The following is a 7,625-nucleotide window of genomic DNA, read 5'->3' on the forward strand; positions in this document are numbered from 1 at the left end:
AGCTGTGATGCCATGGCACTCTACCCAGGGGGACAGCTTGAGGCTCTGTCTCAAAAAAAAAAAAACAAACTTAACAATATATATTACTATATTTCAACAAATTTATGACATCACTGAATATAGATACACCACTATTTTATATACCTAAGAATATAACATACAATACTTATCACTTAGCATTTTTAATTTTATATTTATTAAGAGAATCTTTTATATTTATATGCATCATATATATATCATGTTGTCCATACATAAAAGGAAAATTTATATGATATGAATTTAAAATTTAATTTTTGAGACACAATCTTACTCTGTGCCCTGAGTAGAGTGCCATGGTGTCATCGTAGCTCACAGCAACCTTAAACTCTTGGGCTCAAGTGATCCTTCTGGCTCAGCCTCCTGAGTAGCTGGGACTACAGGTGCTTATCATGACACCTGGCTAGTTTTTCTACTTTTAGTAGAGATAGGGTCTCACTTTGCTCACGCTGGTCTCAAACTCCTGAGCTCAAGTGATCCACCTCCCTCAGCCTCCCAGAGTGCTAGGATTACAGGTGTGAGCAGCTGACCTATGAAATGAATTTTATATGAAAATAAATTTCCCATTTAAAATTTGACTGACTCAGAGTAATTGAAGCCCATGATTTTTCATATAGTAGTGTCCTCTGTGCCAGCGAGTGTTGGTAACAAAGATTTCTCTCTCTCTCTCTCTTTAAAAATATTTCATGGAGGTATAGCTTACACATGGTAAGTATACTTGATGAATATTTTTTCTATTTTTGAGACAGAGTCTGTCGCTCTGGGAAGAGTGCAGTAGCATTGTCAAGCTCATAGCAGCCTCAAACTCCTGGGCTCAAGTGATTCTCCTGCCTCAGCCTCCTGCCTAGCTGGGATCACAGGCGCCCTCCACAATGCCTGGCTAATTTTTCTATCTTTAGTAGAGATGAGGTCTTGCTCTTGCTCAAGCTGGTCTTGAACTCCTGAGCTCAGACAATCCACTGCCTCAGCCTCCCAGAGTGCTAGGATTATAGGTATGACATCAGGATTGTTAAATATCTCAGAAATTTGGCAAACTCATTGGCAAACAATAGGCCACTTAAAATCTGTGGTAATGGGAGTATTTGCATCTTGGAAATCAGTAGATGCTACACTTCAGGGCTTCCCCTTTCCCCTTTATTTTTAAATTAATTATTTTTTTTAGAGACAGAGTCTCACTCTGTCACCCTCAGTAGAGTGCTATGGCGTCACAGCTCACAGCAACTCCTAGCTCTTGGGCTTAGGCGATTCTCTTGCCTCACCCTCCCAAATACCTGGGACTACAGGTGCCTGCTACAACGCCCGGCTATTTTTTTGCTGCAGTTTGGCCAGGGCTGGGTTCGAACCTTCCACCCTCGGTATATGGGGCCGGCGCCCTACTCACTGAGCCAGAGGTGCCACCTATCCCTCCCCCCACCTCCTTCAAAGATCTGCTTTACCAGCATATCACTGAGTGTCACAACCCATACAGAGAGATTTCTAGCTTCCTAGAAGGTGCCTTTGTGGCCTCCCAACCCTTCCACCGAGGGAGGCATGACTTGAAGCAGCATTTCTTAAAGGAATCTACAGGTGGCTACGAGCCACTGGCGTTGGGCTCTTGTGTTGGCTCTGCCGCCATGCAGAGCTGGCCCACTTTCGGCTCCCATGTGAGGAATGCTGCTAAACGTGTCTGGCTGACCACCTTCCCCACCCCATACCTGCAGCCCATTGGTTCCAAGAGGGTAGAATACTCCTCTATTGTTTCCAGGACTTTCTTCCAAGCCACAGAATCCCGCAGTAAATTTCACATTGGGCATGAGCAGGCAGTGACAACTCCCTCCAGAAGTCCCTGGCCAGCAGTTATTGTAAGACACACCCCGATTTCAGAAATATGAAAATATGAAAAAGCACACTTCTTAGAATCACCGAAATACAGCATATTTCACTTTTTAAACATTTTTAAGATAAACTTTCCTCGGAGAAGCAGCTCATCTTGGTTGTAAAGGCCCAGAAATCAGATGTGCCTGGACATCCCTGTGGCCAGCAGGTTTCATGGGTCATCACATCCCTGCACAGGTGGAGTCTGCCTATTTCGTGGGTGGGTCAGCCGCATGTTACTGCCCCGGCCCCAGTCTGGCTGCTGGGAGGAGCCTCAGCTCCACATTGGGGTGCTCTGGACAGTCTCTCTCCGGTGCAGGTGGCAACTGGGCTTATGCCCCCTGGGAACCCCAATCCTTCAAGGTAGTTTTCAGGGTTGTACCTTGGGCACACCTCTGTAATGACTGTCTCAGAGGCAGCACTGCCTTCCCAGCCTGACCATGTTCTTCCAGTGTTTTAATCACGCTTGTTTTCCCAAAGCCCAACAGGCCTCTGCCATCGGAGCAAACACCCAGTCAGTACTTGAATGAATGAGCAAATAAAAGGCCAGGACGGGGGAAGCTCTGTTCTGAAGCTGCCTGCCTGGCTATCCTGGGAAAAGCCACTTTCTGCTAAAGTCACAGGTGCAAATGAGACAACAGTGCCAAGTGGCTTTGCATGAGCTCTGCAGGGTTAACTGTGTCTTTATGTGACTGTCTGGAGACCTCAGGAACATCTGTTCTGAGACTTGGTTCCAGTGGCCTTACCTTCCCACAGCCTGCTGGGGCCAAGGCCTGAGTCCCAGGAATCAGCAAGGAGTGGCAGGAAGGATCTGGCTGAGACCTGCCCTGGGTCCCAGGCAAGGGAGGTGGCCGGAAGCAGAATCACAAATGAAGTAGATCCAAAGCCCCGCAGAGCAGCCTTAGATAAAATCTCAGGAGGGGCTGGGAGACTGGAAGGAGTTTGTTGGGGATGCAGTGAGAGGGCTGGAGGGTTGGGTGTGTCCCCAAGCACCTTGCACAGACTGTGGGGGAATTCAGAGGGAAGCTCCGTTGCTCCAGGCCAGTGGAAGAGCCTTCAACCTGGACTCCAGTTCCAGATCTGCCACTTCCTGTCTTCCCTTGCAACCCCCAGCACTAACCGCCTTCTCTGGGTCTCAGGCTCCCCATCTGGAAATCCCTAGTCCTGTATACCAGGTGGTAGGTTGTGAAAATAATTGAAATGTGCTCCTGTGATACTGAGCCATGTTCTCAGCCAGACACAGAGCTCTTTACATAAATCAATTCTCGAGAGTCTGACCCAGGGACTAGCAGTGTCAATACCACTTGGGAATTTATCAGAAATGCAAACTCTCAGGTTCCATCTGCTAGATCACAAACTCTGGGGAAGTGACCGGCAATTTGTATTTCAAAAGCCCTCCATCAGCCTAGGCAACATAGCAGAACCCCTTTCTACAAAGTATAATTAAAAAATTGGCCAGGTGTGGTGGCGCATGCCTGTAGTCCTGACAATCTGGGAGGCTGAGGCAGGAGGATTGCTTGAACCCAGGTGTTGGAGGTTGCAGTGAGCTGTGATCATGCCACTGTACTTCACCCTGGGTGACAGAGTGAGATCCTGTCTAAAAAATATATCAAAAAAATTTTTTAAAAAGGCCTCCAGGAGACTGCTGAGAGCTAAAATTCTGCTCACCCAACCCTAGGAAACAGGGACCGTGACACCCAGAGTAAACGTTTTGTTCATCGCAGTTGGTCCCCAACTTTTCCAGACTTGAAGACAGTTTTTTAAAGATAGAATTGATGTACTATAAAATTAACCCTTTACAAGTGAGAACTTCAGTAGCTTTTAGTAGTATTATTCACAAGGTCATATAAAAATTGCCACTAATTCCAGAATATTTTCATTGCTCCTAAAAAGAAAAAAAAAAGTACCTCTTAGCAAGCACCAGCCTATTCCCTTCTCCCCCACCCCCTGACAATCCCCGACCTACTTTCTGTCTCTGTGGAGTTTTCTATTCCAGATGCTTCATAAAAGAAAATCATATAATATGCGGTCTCTTTTTTCACTTAGCTCAGTGTTTTCAAGGTTCCTCCATGTTGGGAATGGTACACGCTGCACTGATGAAACACGCATGTTGTAACATGACTCATTTCTTTTTTAAAAAGTCTTTTTTAATTAAAACTTTTCTTTTAACTTTCAAAGATTTTTTTTGTTTTTTAGAGCAGTTTTAGGTTCACAGCAAAATTGAGAGAAGGGTACAGAGATTTCCCATGAGCCCTTGTCCCCCCCACTCTCCTCCCCACTGTCAGTGTCCCCCTGGTGGTTTGAACAAATGTGCAAAGGCATGCAGCTATCATTATAGTGTCATATAGCGTCGCATTTCCACTGTCCTAAAAATTTGCTATGCTGGCTCGGCGCCTGTGGCTCAACTGGCTAAGGCGCCAGCCACGTACACCTAGGGTGGCAGGTTCGAATCCCCAGCCCGGACCCGCCAAACAACAATGACGGCTGCAACCAAAAAATAGCCGGGCGTTGTGGCGGGCGCCTGTGGTCCCAGCTACTTGGGAGGCGGAGGCAGGAGACTCGCTTGAGCCCAGGAGTTGGAGGTTGCTGTGAGCTGTGATGCCATGGCACTCTACCCAGGGGGACAGCTTGAGGCTCTGTCTCAAAAAAAAAAAAAAAAAAAAAAAATTTGCTATGCTTCACCTGCTCCTCCCTCTCGTCCCCTAACACCTGACAACCTCTGCTGCTATAAGAGAATGGCGTAGACTGGGTAATTTATAAAGAAAAGAGATTTATTTGGCTCACGGTTTTGCAGACTGGGAAGACCAAGATTGAGGGATCACATCTGGTGAGGGCCTTCTTGCTGTGTCCTGACATGTCAAAGAGCAGGCGAGCACGTGAGACAGAGAGAGAACATTGGGGTCTCTCTCTGTCACCCAGACTGGAGTGTCGTGGCATCATCATAGCTCTCAGCAACCTCAAACTCTTGGACTCAAGTGGTCAGGGTAGCTGGGACTGCAAACGTGAGCCACTGTGTCTGGCTAATTTTTCTGTTTTTAGTAGAGACAGGGTCTTGCTCTTGCTCAGGCTAGTCTTGGACTCTTGACCTCAAGTCATCCTCCCACCTCAGCCTCCCAGAGTGGTAGGATTACAGGTGTGAGCCACTAGACCCAGTCTATGATCCATTTTGGAGTTAATTTTTGTGACGGATATAATGTTTATGTCTAAATTATTTTCTTTGCATATAGATGTTCAATTATTCCAGCTCCATTTGTTGAAAAGACTTTTTTGCTTCATTGTCTTGTTCCTTTTTAAAAGATTCGTTGACTATATTTAGGGGGTGTCTATTTCAGGTTCTCTTTTCCATTCCATTGATCTATTTATTTGTCTGTTCTTTTGCCAATATTACACCATCTTGATTACTACAGCTTTAAGGCTTAAGGATTATTATAGCTAGTAAGCTTTGAAGTCGGGTAGTGTCTATTCTCTAATTTTCTTCTTCTTCAATATTGTGTTGGTTAGTCTTGGTATTTGCCTCTCCATATAAGCTTTAGAATTAGTTTGTTAATACCCAGAGAATAACATGCTGGGATTTTGATTGGGTTTACATTGCATTTATAGATCTTGGAAAAAACTGATATCTAGACATTATTGAATCTTCCTACTTATGAACATGGACTATCCCTTCATTTATTTAGTTCTTTAATTTTGCCCATCAGATTTTTGTAGTTTTTTAAATGTAGATTTTATACATATTTACATACATTTGTACTATTTCCTTTCTTTGGCTATTAATGTAAATGGTATTGTGTTTTTAATTTCCAATAAGCATCACTGCTATTTAGGAAAGCAATCGACTTTTGTCTAACAATCTTATTTTCTTTTTTCAATTCTTTTGGGTATATAGTTTGAAGAAGAATTGCTGGATTATATGGCACCATTTTGAGGAATGACTTGTTGTAATTGCTTATTAATTCCAGAAGTTTTTGTGTTTATTCATTTGGATTCTCTACATAGACAATCATATCATTTGCAAACAAAGGCAGTTTTATTTCTTCTCTCCCAGTTGGTATACCTTCTGCTTCCTTCTCGTATCTTATTGCATTAGCTAGGACTTCAAAAGGAGTGAGAGGGGACATCTTTCCCTTAGTGGGAAAGCTTCTATTTTGTCATCATTAAGTATGATATTAACTGGAAGTTTTTAGTGGATATTCTTTATCAAGTTGAGGAAGTTCTCCTCTATTCCTAGTTTATTGAGAGTTTTTTTTTTAAAAATCAAATTAGGTATTGGATTTTGTCAAATGCTTTTTCTTCATCTATTTTTTTTTTTTTTTGAGTGTGTGCACTTTATTGAAGCCCTTTGTGGACAGGCGTGTGAGCATAAACAGCTGCATGAAGAGTGGGGTCCAGGGAGGGCTGGCACAGAGCAGAGAGCATGGGGTGATGGACGGTCACTGGCAGCCTTGACGTGGATTCCACTCTATCCATGCAACTGGATGACAATCACCGGGATGATGATGAGCATAATAGTCCCAAGGAGGCTGAGGACCAGGGCCCAGATGTTCAGGCACTTGGCAGTGGAGGCATAGGTCTTGGCCCCAGCCAGGTCACCCACCATCTTCCTGTCCCTTCATGGAGTAGGCGAACGCTATGAAGCCCAGGCAGAAGCAGTTCACGAAGAGCGTGTTGAACAGGGACCAGACAATGTGGTCGGGCACAGCGGTCTCACTATGGATGTGGATCACGGTGGGAGCAGGGTTGGGGGGCGTCCCCAGCATGGCCACCTTGTGCTCTTCCTTGTGCATCTCGTAGTTAGGGAGGAGCCCTGTGTGAGGTTGTGTGAAGAGATTCGGGGAAGAGTGATTCATGGTGCCAAGATGAGTCTGGGGTGGTCTGAGACTAGGTACTGCTCGTGATCCTCCCTTTTCCTCTGGTGGTTTTGATTTCTTGGTTTCCTTTTTCTTCTTCATCTATTGATATGATCATGTGATTTTTTTGTTTTTAGCCTACTGATGAGGTGGTTCAAAGTAATTGATTTTCAAACATTGAACCAACCTTGCATTCCTAGGATAAATCCCACTTGGTCATGCTGTATGATTCTTTTTATACATTATTGGATTCAATAGCTAGTATTTTCTTACAGATTTTGCATCTATGTTTATGAGAGATATTGATCTGTGGTTTTCTTTTCTGTGATGTGTTGGTCTGGTTTTGGTATTAGGGTAGGACTGGCCTCACAGGATGAGTTAGAAAGTATTTACTCTGCTTCTATCCTCTGAAAGATATTGTACAGAATTGGCATAATTTCCTTCTTAAAAGTCTAGTAGAATTTACCAGTAGTAAATCCATCTTGGCCTGATGCTTTTTGTTTTGGAAGTTTATTAATTATTGATTCTATTTTTTTAATAGCTATAGATCTATTCTGATTGTTAGTTCCATGTGGTCGAGAGCAGACATTATATGATTACTGTTCTTTTAATTGCTACAGTGTGGTTTATGGCCCAGAATTTAGTCAGCTTTATTCCATTTTATGGCCTAATAATATTCCATTGTATGGATATATACCACATTTTATTTATCCATTCATCTGCTGATAGACATTGGTTGTCTTTTAACTATTTATCGTTAAATCCATTGTACACTGAATACACTATTCAGTGGCATTTAGTCCATCCACAGTGTTGTGCAATATCACCTCTATCTAATTCAAAAACATTTTCACCATCCTAAATAGAGCACTTGGACCCATTAAGCTG

The 7,625-nt window shown here is 43.6% G+C and overlaps 1 pseudogene; it reads right to left on the reverse strand.

Moving 5' to 3' along the window:
* Positions 1-6,349: 6,349 nt before the first annotated feature.
* LOC100963031 lies at positions 6,350-6,737 on the reverse strand (annotated as a pseudogene).
* Between the last annotated feature and the right edge of the window lie 888 nt (positions 6,738-7,625).

This window comes from Otolemur garnettii, unplaced genomic scaffold, assembly GCF_000181295.1.
Source record: "Otolemur garnettii isolate 467f Iridium unplaced genomic scaffold, OtoGar3 scaffold00156, whole genome shotgun sequence".
Classification (NCBI taxonomy): domain Eukaryota; kingdom Metazoa; phylum Chordata; class Mammalia; order Primates; family Galagidae; genus Otolemur; species Otolemur garnettii.